The sequence below is a fragment of the Triturus cristatus genome, chromosome 12, assembly GCF_964204655.1.
Source record: "Triturus cristatus chromosome 12, aTriCri1.1, whole genome shotgun sequence".
Lineage (NCBI taxonomy): Eukaryota > Metazoa > Chordata > Amphibia > Caudata > Salamandridae > Triturus > Triturus cristatus.
Window position 1 is genome coordinate 530011163 of NC_140595.1, and position 16178 is coordinate 530027340.

General features: G+C 44.8%; 1 long non-coding RNA gene across 1 annotated transcript in view; it reads left to right on the plus strand.

Moving 5' to 3' along the window:
• Positions 1 to 9122, plus strand: part of LOC146776203 (uncharacterized) — a 63351-nt gene extending 54229 nt beyond the window's left edge. Inside the window, exons 3-4 of the long non-coding RNA XR_014971971.1 lie at positions 2820 to 2985; positions 6628 to 9122. This is a non-coding gene — a long non-coding RNA (uncharacterized LOC146776203). The remainder of the gene's footprint in view (positions 1 to 2819; positions 2986 to 6627) is intronic.
• The last annotated feature ends 7056 nt before the right edge of the window (positions 9123 to 16178 follow it).

Sequence of the window (16178 nt, forward strand, 5' to 3'; positions counted from 1 at the left end):
ACGTGGCAAGCGCCACTAGAAATTTGGACATGCTGCAGGTCCATGGTGGAGCAACCATGGCCATCCAATTATTGTGTTTGCACAGGCCTGACTTTAAGGAACCTTTTATTTACATGTATGCAATCGGAGCATGATTCACAATGCTAGTTCTGTTGCACAATCCTCAGTGCTACTGTGCATTAAACAGTTGCACCCAACACCAACTTGTAATGTCTCATTTTACCCAGGGTCAAAAATGATTTTGCATTATGTATGTCCGCCTCCTATGGCCCTCTGCTGTGTTTGGGATGTGTGCCGGTCGTCGTTGGGCGGGTGGTTGGTCAGCCTGGTGGTCGTCATCCCTGTCCACCTCCATGGGTATCCCCCTTCTGGTGGCAATGTTGTGCAGCATTGCACATACAGCAATTATTCGACAGCATGTGTCTGGTTGGTATAGCATGGCGCCGCCAGTCTTGTGGAGGATACGGAAGCGGCTCTTGAGAATCCCAAAAGTCCGCTCTATCACATTCCTCGTGCTGATGTGTGCAGCGTTGTAGCGATGTTCCTGCGGGGTTGCTGGATTTAGGTATGGGGTGAGTATGTATTCCCGCAGGGCGTAAGCACTGTCACCTAGAAGATAGAAGCATAGACTTAGCATTGGTGATGTACATACATGTGTGGTGTTGGTGTGGGGAAGCGTATTTCTACGTACCTAACAGGAGTCCCTCTCCGGATTCTCCATTGATTAGTCGCCTGTGCATTCCACTGTTGCGGAAGATGTATGAGTCGTGTGTGCTCCCTGGGAATTGTGCCACTAGGTCCGTTATGATGTTCTTGGCATCGCACACAACCTGCACGTTGATCGAGTGGTATGACTTGCGGTTCCGGAATAGGTACTCATTTGCTGACGGAGGACATATGGGGATATGCGTGCAGTCGATGCATCCAATCACATGTGGAAATTGTGCCACCTGGTAGAATGCCTGTTTGGTGCGGTCCAACTGCTGTGGGGTTGTGGGGAAGCTGATGTGTGTGTGGAGCATTGTCAGCATGGCATCTAGGAATTTCTTGAAGAAGCGTGACAGTGCGCTTTGCGAAACACCTCCGGCCACCGCATTTACCCCCTGGAAACTCCCTGAGGCCAGTAGGTGCAGGCTGCATAGGACCTGAACGTGCGCAGGGATAGCATTTGTCCTGTGTGTCTGGTGCTGCAGTAATGGTTCCAGGTCTGCAATCAGGCGCATGATCATAGCGCGATTGAGGCGATACTTCTGGTACACCTCGTCCTCATTCTGGCCGAGCAAGGTTATGCGCAGTCTGAACACTCGCTCCTGGACCCTTCTCCTGCGCTGTCCTGCTGCATTGATCCGCATCCTCCTTGCAAGCACGTAGAGGGCAGCCATTTTGTGGGAGCCAACAGGGTCTCCTGGGCCACATTTAAGGGTTTAGTGATTGCCTCAATCATTTGCACATGTAGGAAGAATTTATCCTCATCTTTTTTTTTTTTTTGTAACTTTACCTCCAGGTTTTGATTCCCCTTATTTAGCTCTGGCAAAATAGCGATTTTTGGGATTTTCGTTATTAGCGAGTTTTGTTGCATTGGGGTGCGATTCGTTATTTGCTATTGGCAATTTCCGGGAGCTAATAGTGATTTCGGTAATTGCTAATTCGGTATATAGCGAATCGGTAAATTAGCATTTTGGGTATTAGCGATTCGGTATGTTCGAGGTTATTTATTTAGCGAATCGTTATTTGCTCGGGTTTTGGGTTGATGCATTGGGATTGGGTATTTTTCACGCAATACCGGGAGCTATTAACGAATCGGTATTTTACCGACTGGATTTTGGCTTGATGCATAAGGGTGTATGTCCTTTTATGAGGTGGCATGGAGAAGGCCTGTGTAAGTATATTTGTGTCTGAAGAATTAACAATACCTATGAAGCTGGCCCGAACCACCAAAGATGCCTCCAGTGTTTCTCTAACCTTTACCCCCATTTTCCCTCAAACAAGACTGTGGGTTCTGGGTTTCTGTCACTTAAAACTGTCACTCTCCAAGAGTGAGATCTTAGAGATTAGCATCTGAATCCACCAAATGAATCCTTTAACTCTCAAACCTCACAAGAAAGCAGACATGGGGTCAGAGGATTGGTGGCATCAGTGCTGCAACCAGCAAAGATACCACATCCCACCATTGTCAGAGGACAGCTCTAGGTGTGTGGATGCAACAGGGCACTTTGGGGATCACATAGAAAGCGTGTGAATGGTCACCATGAATACTGGAGAAAGCAGATGTCCGTCTCAAGTGCAGGCTTTTTTTTGTCTATTGATGGCTCCATTTTCTTCTCTCTGTTTCTGTTCAAACAAATTTTGAGTCTTTGTTTAAGTCCAAAGAGGACTGGAGTGAATTGTCTTGAAGAGACAAAGACCTTTTGGGAAACTATGCCTGTTTATATATTAGTGGCGGTCGCCACTACGTAGTTATAGTCAGGACCTACCTTCCATAGGTAAAGCATTTTTTGTTTTGCCAATAACTTTGGTGCCATTTGACGAATCCTCATAAACTTTCCAAAATTAGTACGACGCTCAGTTCAGCTGCTGTGTTGAAAGTTTTGAGGTGGTCTGTCAAGCGGGGGCCGAGAAAAATGGGTGTTCCTAAAACGTATTTTCTCATGTTAATTGCCATGGAGAATTTAGACACGGGTACTACCCGAACCGCTGGATGGAATTACACCAACTTTGGCAGAAAGCTAGCTCTTGGTCCAGAAAGAGTGATTTTTGTGATTTAGTGTAAATTCGTTCATCAGTTTTTGAGATATTAACCGAAAACCAATTTTTTATAGCCAAGGACACAGTTCCTTCAGAGGGGAATCCACAGCTCCACGTGCCACAGCAAGGTCCTGATTGGCTGGCCGCAACCTTACAGAAAACTTGCGTCTGCCATTTTATATCTCAGGAAACTGTCCACGGCGCTGAAAAGTTGCTCGTATACTAATTGAAGGGGATCAGGTGAGAGCTTTCCTGACCTCATGTGTATGTGATTAATGAGGTGTAAGCATGTTTAATGGGCAGTAAACTGCCAGAAAACTTTTTTGGGGTCGTTTGAGATTCGCGAAGCAGTCACAGGGTTGAACACGGCCTCCTGTGTTAATCAGCCACAGATTTGCAAAGTTACATGGGGGGCCGCGCTGAGCATCGTGTTGAAAAAACTCAACCAAATTGGGCTTCTTCATAGGAAACATGGAAAGGGTTAAAGAAATATTGACCATTTAGAAGTGGTATAACAAAGAAGAGAGATGAAAGGAAGCTTGTGATTTGTTAAGTAGAGCAGCATAATTAAGAGCACATGTTGAGGGGTAGCCATTTTACCTGCTTTTCTATTGAGAGAGGAGGTGGTTAACAGGAGTTCTGACTGGAGATTTAAAATGAAAACAGATGTTACCAGATATAGAAATAAAACCGAGAAAACAGCAAAGAGCTTTTACAGGTATGTTAATTAGGTTGTAGTACATAAAAGTCTTTTTTGAAAAAAAATAGTGAGTGTTTGTAAGGTGAAAGAAAATGTGTATCTCCTAGACAGTATACTGGAAGGGAAAATAGAAGGCTGCTTAGATGAGAATATTAAGTAACAATAGAGTGAGCAGGAAAGAAGAAAGAGGAATTGCTATACTGAATGTATATGCATTTTATTATGCTAGTAGGAATGAATGCATTTGAAATTAGAGGTAGGTGTTTGCTTATAGTATGTAATTTAATATTATGTAATTTTCACATGCTCGCATAGCCAGGGAGACGCTTACAGACCCATTTACACTCTCACAAAATCACTTTAAAAAAAAAAAAATCTTTATTATGTGTTCCTCCATATCAGCAGACAATGTACATCAACAATCATAATTCTCTTTGGCCTCAGCCGAGGTGGTGCATGTTTTAACAATGATACATGTCATCAATTAGACCTAAGGTTGTGTTGGTGGAAGATTCTCCATCGTCAATGTTCTTCTTCATTTTTATTAACGACATCAGAACTCAACTGTAATTTAACTCCCCCCCTACCCTTCCAACCCACCCCTAAACCCCCCGTCCCTACCCTCCCCCTCCCCCCCCATGCCGGGTCAGGATAACTCGAGGTCTATAGATCTGATCATTTATGCTGGGTCCCTTTGTGTCCTTCCTCTGGGACCGTCCCCCCTGTGGAAGACGTCGTCTCTGAGCTGTCTTGTGAGGATTGTGAGGTCTGTCCCGCTATCTCTTGAATCATCACTCCCCACGCCAATAGCACCTCGGTAGTTTGTTATCCCTCCTGGTGTTACGCATATGTACTTCCTCCGCCAATGCCCACTCCCTCAAATCTGTTCTCCACTTCGCCACTAGTGGCCCCTGTTGGGTTAACCAATGGATCGCAATATGCCTCTTGGCTATAACGAGGCCCAGAACCAGGACCCGCCTACTTGTCTTGCATTTAGGATCCCGTGGAATCAAGCCCAAGAGACAGGCGCACGGGTCCAGGGCAATTGTCCATCCCGTTATTCTGGTCAGGTCCTCTAGGACTGCCATCCAATACTTCTGGATCGTTGGGCACGTCCACACCATATGCGGGAAATTCGCCTGAGCGCCACGACATCTGGGGCAATGTGGGTCCCTGGAACTATCGATGGCCTGAAGCCGTCTGGTTGAGAGGTAGGTCATATGTATTATATTATACTGAATTTGTTTGAAGCGGTTGCATACCGACACCTTTCGCACACTTTCGTGTATCTTTTCCCATTCTCGTGGAATGATATCCCGAGGACACACCCGCTGCCATTTATCTTCTATTTTTCAGGGGCCATTCTTCTTATCTTCTCTCAACGCCCTGTAGAGGTGAGTGACCAACTTCCGCCCCCCAGCCATGGTGATCATAGTGACTAGGGTGTGGGTGTGCCCTGGGGCCTCTGGAAACTAGGGCCATAAGTGCCACGCCGTTGCAGCTATTTTAGCATACTGCAGAAACTGCCCTGATCCCAGCTCGAAGTTGCTCACCTCCTCTTGATAAGTAATGAATTTATTGTCCAGGTAGAGGTCAGCCAGCATCAGGCAGCCCCCATCCTTCAATTTATCTGTGGACATAATCTGGTCTATTTGAGCAAAGGATGGCGTTAGCCAGAAGTCCGGTCCAGAATTAGTCTTCGTACCACCCGGTTCCATATTGTCGCTACGAGTCGCACCAATGGAGGACTATGTTCTCGCTGCCCCCCTCCGCCCGCCAAAGAAGCGCTCCTAACTGTCGGTCCCCATACGTGCCTTCTAGCAGTGACCTCTCCCAGGAGGGATCCGTGTCCAGCCAGGATGTTGCAATTGCGATGCAAAATAATAAAGTTTTAAATCTAGGACCTCTAGACCTCCTTTGCCCCACCTATGCTTCATGATCTCAAGGCTAACCCGGCATCTCTTCCCATTCCACAATAATAGGACCAGGAGCGCATCCAGCTCCTTGAATACTCTGTGCCGAAGTTAAAAAAGGAACCTTGCATTGTATAAAGACATCGAGGCAGGACCACCATCTTTATCAAGGCGTTCTACCCCATTAGGGAGAGTTTAAGTGTGTTCCAAAAGGCAAAACTACCCTGCACGCCCCAGATTATTCTCCCCATGTTATGCTGGTAAAAGATGGCCTTAGTCCTACCGATCCATATCATCTCACAAAATCACTTATGTACCCATCACTCATATAGCCAGACAGTGACTGCCACACTCACAAACCCATAAGACCATTCACACACCCATTTAATCTTGTATGTCTAAGATTGAGTTCTAGTTCACCCTTAGAGCCAGAGGGGACATCCACAGAATGCAACCTGCTCTACAAGAATAGTTTGAGGAGGACTACTTCAGCACTCTTGAAAAGGTAGAACCCTGATTGTAGTTGACCTCAGAATTAGAATCCCAAAGGGTAGTGGGCTTCAGAAGGAGGGAGAGGAGTGGAGAAATGAGTGGGTAAAGTCTCCAGAGTAGAGACAGGATCCCCCAGAGATAGACTTCTCTATTGGATATGGTGCAGGAAGTACTTTCCCCTCCCAGAACCTCAAGGACAGGCAGGCTGACGGTGACTTGAGGTTGCAGCTGGCCCAGCTGGGTGCAGAGGAGAGAAAAGGCAAGGCCTTGGAGGAGAAAAGGGTCTTACTAGCTGGAGTGTCAAGGAGGTGCAGTTGAAGGCCAAATAGCTGTTAGAGTCTAGCAAAAATGGTGTGAGCACCACTACTGTGTCCAGTGCAGAAGAAAGAGCCCATATATTGAGATACTTGGTGCCTCACTTTAAGGAGGGGCTTGATACAGACAGGTTATTTATGGCATAGGAAGTAGCTGTAGTTGTACAGAGGATGTCTGAGGAGGTTTACAGAGGTGCTTTTGGAGTCATATTTGTGGTGATGGAAGAGACAACGTACTGGCTGTAGAGACGTGAAAGAGGTTGAGGTATCTCACTATAAAGGAGGCCCTTGTCAGTAATTATGAATGAACCCTAAAGAAGTGCAGGTTGAAATTCAGGGTTGGTCAGAAACTGTGCCACTACTGCTCGGAGGGTTTTGTTGGGTACTTTTGAAATGTTTGTTAAAAGTACTGATGTTTGTTAAGGAGGTGTTTTTAACAGTTGTATACTTTTTCTTTCCAAAGAGAACTGAGAAGAGGCAACTTGTTTCAAGCAACAGATGGAATACATATGGAATAGGAAATATAGGGTCCTCAGAATATGATCTTATTGACTTGTACTCTGCTGTAGGTATTTGCACAGGGCAGTCATCATACCGTCCGCCTAGTCTAGTTCAAAATAGTTGAGGAAAATATTGAGCCTCTAAACTTTTCTCCAGACACTCAGTGGCGTTCTTTTGCTTGTTTCATCTGATACAGTTCAATGGCATCCTCAATAACCTCTTTTGAATGAAGTGGATGGATACTGTTATGCCCATATATTTTTTCAGATTGACTTTTATGAAGTTGTCCTCTTGACGGCACCATCTCTTCCTTCATGCAACTTCCATGTTAGACAACATCTACATCTTTATGGTATGTTATTGTCTTTAAGATATAATGTAGGTTTCTTCACCTTATTTACATCCACTAGTTCCTGACATATTTTTTTGTTTTTTGCGGGCACACCATTCACTAGAATAACAAGCGGTTGTTCCAAATCTCCCTCTACACGCACAGTTTCAATACTGTGTTTGACATTTAAAGGAAAATACACAACTGTATCTTTAAGCCCTTTCTGAAGATCAGTGGATGATACCTTTAATGTTAGAGTTTGCTTCCCTCAGTGAGTAATGTATATGATCCCATGGATATTCTTCATTACTCAGTGCCAGAAACCAAGCTGGTGTTCCTAAATTTCACAACATGCACTTAAACTCAACATGACGATGATACTAGTACTAATTTGTCTCAATATTTGCAGAAGCAAATTAAGTAGACAACAGTACTGCAAGTACACGGGTGGGGTTCTACTGTATCAATTTATTCCTGGCAAATACTACTGCACTCCCATTTATACATAGGAGCATGTCTATGCCTTTCTTGCACCTCTTCACCTATCCCTTCCTCTACATTTCTAGGAATCAGCTCTTCTTTTGCAGTGGAGCTACTGTCTTTTACTTCATAACATCGGGCAGTTGTTTCAATTGCATACACTAATTGATTCTCCTGTAAGTAGTTTTATTCATTAAAGTAAGGCTCGGTAGTGGATGTACACTTCCATTCTCCTTTGAACATTTTGCAAAAGTTACTTTTATTAATAAACCTTTCTGGTTTTTTTGTTCATAGTTGGTACTGTTTTATCCAGTGTTTTCATTCAGTTTAATATCAAAATTAATAGTTTGTGCTTCAGAGGAAACACTTTATCAACCACACTCACAATATATTATTTTTGTTTCAGTGCTGCTCTTCTCGTTTGAGTGTCCCTCTTTTTTCGTACCAAATTCTGTATTACTCTATTTCTAAACATTCATTCATATTTCTTTAAATTGTTTCTGCCTCCTTGTCAAATTACATGTTTCATTATAACATTTTTAATTTTTAATCTGACTGACTCATTATCCATAACAAATTTGGAGAGGTAAAGTCAATCGAGAGTAGCAATTTAAAGATAGGGGTGAGTTCCTACTGTAGTTAATCAAAAGTTCGCATTTCAGTGTGTTTCTGTATTTGTAAATAGTTAAATAAGTTATGTTATGTTTGTTTATTAGTTGTTTGGTTTAAATTGTATTCTAATATGTTAATAAAATGTACTTGTAAGGTTGTAAGTTGTACTCCAATATGTTAATAAAATGTACTTGTAAAGTTATATTTATATTTAGTATTCATTTAGGTTAATGGTCATAATGATACCCATATTATTACTCATACATGTACTCAGACACCTATACAGTTATTCACACAGGTACTGACACACTCCCACACACTGTCAAACATCCTCTCAAAAATCCGTAGAGTCACTGACACATGCAAACATCTACGTACATACACATAGTGAGCAGCTTTATGGTTGTTTTTCCGCAACTGATCAATATGCATTATTCCAACAGTACATTATTTGTGGTGTATGAGTATAAACCCTGAGAACAGTAGAATGGAAAATGGACCCACAGAACACATTTTTACAGCTACAAACGTGGCATTTTGCACAGTGAGCAACCATTTCACTCAAATCTTCACAGACTTCTGGTAGTATGATGACTGCAGCTGATGAAGTTTCTGCCAAGAATGCTGTAGAGGTGGAATATTCTGCTGCACCTAGAATCTCCTGCATCATTCAGTTGTGCACCATTTCACAAATTGTTTTTAAGTGGTTCCATTTGGAACTTATTCCACGTGAATACTTCTTAGCAGTGCTGCTGGGTAACTGTATGCCACAAATATTACACTGCACATTAGCTGTAATCTTTTCCCAAATTTAAAGTGGTTGTGCACAAAACTGCATTTATAAATAGGTAAATATGTTGTGTTTTGTTTATTTATTTGTAGTGAGTGCAATGCACAGTGTTCCTTAAATGAAATGAGATAGTATGAAGTTTTTTTCTACAATCTTTATGATTGTTTTTCCTCACTGTTCAATGATGACTGCTTAAAAAGTACATAATTTATGGTGCATGAGTAAAGAAGATGAGAACAGAAAAAAACGAAAATGAAATGCGTATTTATATTTATACATACCTTTACAGTATGGAAAATATTTAGTTATTTCTTATAATTGTGTCTTTATGCATTGTTGAAGTTGTAAGATACTTTTATAATTCTATTAATTGTAAAACTAATAAATATATCAGATTTTTTCTTTTTTTCTGCAGATCAATGGAATCATCTATTGGGGTAATGTACTTTGCTAATTAGGTCTTGCAGTGTTGTTCCATACCTTTTGTTTGTGAGGTTGCGCACCTAAGGACAGATGGCTACAGTTACTAACACACCCAGTCACACATCAGGAGAGGAACTCACACACCCAGCTACACACAAATAGAGGTCCTCACACATACAGGCTTACACTGATACAGACATAGATAAACCTAGACACATATCGATACAGTCACTGACACACCCAACTACAAACCGATACAATCACTAACACATCCTGCTAAACACTAACGCATCTAATAACATATCCAGGCACACATCGAGACACCCAGAGACTTTCCAATGCAGACACCCACACATCCAGGCATTCAGTAATGCAGACTCTGACACAACCAGCCAAAAACTAATGCATCCAATAACACGCCCAGGCACACACTGATGCACAAACTGAGACACCCAGAGACTTATCAGTGCAGATTCTGACACACTCAGGCATACAGCAATGCAGACACCGAAATACCCATCCAAACACTAATGCATCCAATAAGACACCTAAGCTTACAGTGATGTATACACTGACATACCCAGGGACACCCAATACAGACACTGACAGACCCAGGAATACAGCAATGCAGACACAGACACACCCAGCCAAACAGTAATGCATCCAGTAACACACTCAGGCACAAACTGATACATACACTGACATACCCAGGCTCCCACCGATGCATATGCTAACACACTCCGGCACATACTGATGCATACACTAACACATCCAGGCACACACTCTTGTACACATTCTTGCAAACATTAAAACACCTAGACATGCATTGATGCATACACTAACATACCCAGTCACACTATAATGCATGCACTAACACACCCAGGTACACACTGACATATACACTGACACACCATTGCACACACTGATGTATACACTGACACACTCGGGGACATACTGATACAGACACTGACACACTAAGGCATACAGCAATGCATATAATAACACACCCCGATGCACACACTGAGACCCCTAGAGACTTACTAATGCAGACACTGGCACACCCAGACAGACAGCAATTCAGACACTGAGACACCCAGTCAACAAGAATGCATCCAATAACACACCCAGGCACACACTGATACACACACTGACACACACTAATGCAGACACTGACACACTCAGGCATACAGCAATACAGACACTGATACACCCAGCCAAACGCTAATGCATCCAATAAGACACCCAGGCATAGAGTGATGTATACACTGACATATCCAGGGACATACCAATACAGACACTGACCTACCCAGGCATACACCAATGCAGACACAGACACAGCCAGCCAAACAGTAATGCATCCAATAACACACTCAGGCACACACTGATGCATACATTGAGATACCCAGGCTCACACTGATGCATATGCTAACACACCCAGGCACATACTGATACATACACTAACACACCCACGCACACACTCATATATACACTAACACACTCAGGCGCACATTCTTGCATACACTAAAACACCCAGGCGCACACTGGTGCATACACTGACATACCCAAACATACACTGATGTATACACTGACACACCCAGGGACATATTGATACAAACTCTGACACACCCAGGCATACAGCAATGCATACAATAACGTACCCAGGCGCTCAGTGATGCACACACTGAGACACCCAGAGACTTACCAATGCAGACACTGGCAATCCCAGTCATACAGCAATACAGACACTGAGACACCCATCCAAACACTAATACATCCAATAACATTCCCAGGCACACACTGACACACCCAGTGACATTCCAATGCAGACACTGACACACTCAGCCGTACAGCAATGTAGTCACTAACATACCCAGCCAAGCACTAATGCACCCAATACCACACCCAGGCACACACTGACATACCCAGGACTTACCAATGCAGACACTGACACATCCAGGCATACAGCAATGCAGACACTGACACAGACATCCAAACACTAATGCATCCAATAAAACACCCACGTACACACTGACGCACACACTGAGACACCCAGAAACTTACCAATGCAACAAACATTGACGAGCAGCCGGGAGGGGAAAATGGCGGCCGTTGGTTAGCTACGGTCGGAGGCTCTCTCTCTGCTAAGGCGCACTAAAGCTCTAAAGCAGCGAAAACAATGGATGGGCTTTCTTTTTTGAAAGGAGACTAAAAAAAGATCACTTTACTGACCCACGTGAAGATTTCCAATGCAGGTTTGACTCTCTGCAGGTCAGCGACGGGGGAAAGTGGAAGGCGGACGGCTGTTGGACGGCTGCAGTCGGCGCTCTGAGACATCCCGTGGCAGTTTCAGGTTGTTTCAGGTAGATTTAGGAGGGCGTGGAGCGGGACTGTTTCGGCGGTTTGCGGGTGGCATTCCAGTTTGCCGGTGTGGTGCCGAAGGTTCCTGGCTCGACTGAGGCGCTCTGAGACAGTTTCAGTGTGGAGGGTGTGGAGCGGGACTGTTTTCAGCGGCGCACGTGAGGATTGCCAGAGCGGTCTTGGCTTTGGTGGATCAGCGACGGGGGAAGGCGGTGGATGTCAGACGGCTGCGATCAGCGCTTTGAGGCGTTCTGAAGTATTCTGAGGCGGTTTTAGGTAGTTTCAGGTAGCCTTGGGAGGGTGTGGAGCGGGACTGTTTTGGCGGCTTGTGGGAGGCATTCCAGTTGGCCGGTGTGGTGCCGGGGGTTCCTGGCTCGGCCCCGCGATTAGGCAGACAGAGGTGGCGGTCGGGGGGGAGGCGGCGCTGCGGGGGGCCGCTGGTTAGAGGCGGCAGAGCAGATCTCGTGTGGAAGACGCGCGGCTGCCGGCATTGGATTTTGGAGCGACGGGAGTCGGACGCCAGCCTCTACCTTTTTGCGCTGGAAGCCCCGGCTAGGGGTATTAACCCCTGATGATCCACAAAACATCAGCACAGAGAAACAACTGACTGAGGGCGAGGGTAGAGATTTGCCTGATTTGAAGGAAGCAGTATCTGATGTATGGCCTTCACAGATGACCCCGGTAAGGAGGAAGGGGTGAGATTGGGGGCCTAAACTGAAGGCTGAACGAGGGGGTCAGGGGAGGAGAAACAAGAGGAGGGTCCACTTACAGGCCCCAATAGACTAAATAGATACACCCTTAGATGTAGGGATATTTGGGGGCAAAATCAATCCCCCCACGAGACGGATAGTAGAGTCTTGGCGCCTGTAATACAAGCTAAGCCCTCAAAAACTATTCAAAGCACAGGCTCGGCTCTGAACACAAAAGCTTCTCCAGGAAAGACCCCTCTCGGCAAAAGACGAAAGAAACAACCAAAAACTAACACAGGTAGTTCCCGCATTACACCCTCACATTTTAAAATCTAGGGTACACTGCCTGTTCCCAACACACTAATGGAGCCTATAGGTCTAGATAATAGATTTGAACTTCTAGCCCAACTGGCAGACGAAGGTGCTAGTGCTAGTATCTCCTCATTCCCTCCGTCTAAAAAAGATGATATGGCGACTCAGCCTAATGGTTTATTCAGGCCAATGGCAGTGTTATCAAGTTACTAAACCCCCCTCAAAGTGATAATCCAGTAGTAGAGGAGCTGGAACCAAAAACGAATCTAAAAACAATATGCTCTACAGGAGCTCACTCTGCCACAGAGGGGCTACTAACGACTCTCCTCACAGAACTAAGAGACAAATTTGCTGTCTCTGAGAGTAACCAACTGAAAATACAAATGGTTTGCGAGACTCTGGAGACTATATTGAATGATACATCCAAAAGAGTAGGGGTCGTGGAGCTAGCCGTGGAGGAACTTACAAAGCAAGTAGACGAAAATGCACGGAAATCCAAACGATAAAAAGGGGCGATAAAATCTTGCTGGAAACGCTGGAAAGTTTGGAAAACAACGCAAGGAGGAATAATATCAGGCTCCTGAATCTACCTGAAGATGCGGAGGGCGGAGATATTAGAACTTTCATAATTAATCTCCTTGCAGAATTACATCCCGATATTGAGAAACAACTTCTTGAAGATAATGTACAAAGAGTACATCGGGACCCATTCTCAAAAAGACCTGGGAAAAAAATCAAAGAAGGATTCTAGTGAATTTTAAAACATATGTACTTAAGGAAAAAATCCTGGCAGCAGGGTTAAAAGTAGGGATGTATAAGAAAGCAGGCTGGTCTTTCGCATTAGGTCAGATATTTCCCACATTACTCAGGACAAACAATGGGAGTTGGGGAAATCGATGCAGGAATTAAGAAATTAGGGTGCCACAGCAAATTTAAGCTTCCCCGCCTCACTCAAAGTGATGTGGAATAATCAAATTAAATCAAATTTATAAAGCGCATGGCTGCACTAGCTAGTGCGTCCCAGCGCTACGACAAGGACCCGATTCAGACAGAAACGAACAGCACAGAGAGAGAGAGAGGTCAGACAGTGGAGTAGCCAGATGGAAAAAGCCACATCTTGAGCTTTTTTCGAAAAACAGTCTCCGACGATTCCAGCCGGAGCTCTATCGGAAGCGTATTCCAATGGGTGGCTGCTAGAAAGCTAAAAGAGCGACCGCCCATCCTGGCTCTTCTGATCCTCGGGATGCTGACCTGACCCATCCCACTAGATCTTAAACCCCACGTAGGAACATACGGGGTGAGGAAGTCATGCAGATAGGAAGGGCCCTTCTTCTGTTTATGTTTAATTTCAAGGATCCGGAAGATGCAAATGCCTTAATAAAGCAGATAAAGAGCTCATCCAAATGAAAAATATTGTTTCCAAGCTTGACCAGAGAGAGAGCCTAAAAATTCAGAGGTACCCAATTTTACCTCTAGTAGTAATACGGGAGGGTTCCCCAATGGAGGGGGGGGGGGGTCACACATAAAATTGAAAATTTAAAAATGTTACACACAGGGTAGGGGAGCAAGTGGGAAAAAAGCAAAAAAAAATCCTCATTTATTTATTTAAGGCAAAGGGTAGCACGTAGGTTCTGGTGTCCTCTCTTAAAAGACAAATGATGGTAGGGAATTCAATGTGCCCTGGGTCGGTTTCTATTAACAATAGGAAGGTAAATAAAATGAGAATTATGTCATGGAATGTTAATGGGTTAAGGGTCCCCTCTAGAAGGAAAAGAATATTAGAGTATTTAAGATTGTCCGAGTGTAATGTCTTTTTTGTTCAAGAATCACACTTACTTAAAGAGGAGTAGGAAGTGGTTCTAAAACATCAAAAGTGGATTGAACACTGTATCTGCACAACACAATCCCGTACAGAAAAAGGGGCCGCCATTTTAATTAAAAAATCTGCCCATGCTATGCTAGGGGAATGCACGGTGGACCCGCTGGGAAGGTGGTCAATCGCTAGAGTTAAGATAATGACTTTTGGATAACTCTCGCAAGTTATTATGGGCCTGTCAGAGGGATGGGCAGAAACAGAAGCGCGGAGGCCATATGGGGTTGATAGTGAGATTTTTATTATCAGGATGGTAGGTATAGACAAGGTCACAATGCGAGGGTTGTTTTATAAAGTCCGAACTTCCAGTGTATGCTCTTCGCTATGTAGAAGGGTGGTCTTTGGTTGTTGTGCTTCTCTTCTCTCTCTCTCTCTCGTTATGGTGGTCCAGAAGAGTGCTTCCCAGGAGGTTCTCTAGGCAGGCTTACCCCAAAAGAGGAAAGAGAGACAATGAGTATCCTTGGAGTGTGGTTGTTTGTATTATTTCCACCACCACACCCCGGTGATAAGGTGCTGGTTATAGGGTGTTTAGCAAGAGAAGGCTGTGCTGGCAACACGATCCCTGCCTACAGGGTCCTTCTCTTAATTTCCCCCTGTTTTGCCGGGAAAAGTGGGATGGTAACAAAACGAAGGATAATAGTGCACAACTAGATAGGCAAAAGCTGGCAAGGTCCAGAAAACCCGGGGTTATGGAAAAGGAATACGGGACATAGGTGCGCAAAGGAAGTCAGGTAACCGTATGATCCCCCAAGGCTAGGGATACGTGACAGTGGAAAAAAGAAAAACAAAATAAAAAGAAGGAAAAAGATATCTTCTAGAAAGCTGTACAATCAATATAACGGTGGCGCGGAGTACACGTTCTCTCCACCCGCCACCCCCCCACGAGCCCCTGGTGCCCCGACATGTACCGTCTCAAGCCGCAACTCTCCTGAGTTGCGGCTGCTCCTGCGTCTCCTCCGGGGTCCACCACTCTTCCCACCACTCGTCTGGTTCTTCTTCTGGATTCCAGTCAGGTCTCGCCTCTTCCCGGTAGACGCTTGCTGTCTGTACCTCTATCCTCCCGGTGTTCCTTTCGGTGTTGTCTCCTCCGGTTACTCGGGCGTCCTCGCCTCCTGTTTTTCTGACGTCGGCCTCAGCTCCCGGATCCTCCGCTTCCTCTTCCGGGTTGTGTGTCACTGCAGGTGACGCGGCTTCCTTTTCTTCGCCTATCGGGCCCGGCCATTGGTTGTACCTGGTCATGTGGGAGCGTGAGGGCGGGCTCAATCCCAAACCCACGGATTCCCCGCCCTGTGGAGGAGAGCGACAGTTGTTTATTAATGCAGATCCGTCTGCGCTGTCCCGATTATCGCCTGCGCTACTCGGCTGCCCTGTCAGAGGTAAGCTGGGGTGTTGAGGCCGCTGCCCCTTCTCACAGGGCCAAACCTAGACGACCCTGCCACTTTGTACACTCTACTCTTTCTGTATAACACGATATATTAAAGAGAGCTGTAATATATCAAAGGAGGGTCAAAGGGAAAATATTTATCGACCACTAGAAAACTAATCCCTTAAATTCCTAAAGACTATCATCACAACAAAGAAATCTAGGGTCCACTAACATGATAGATCAAGCAGTTCAGACATTTTCATAATCGAACATCAATCA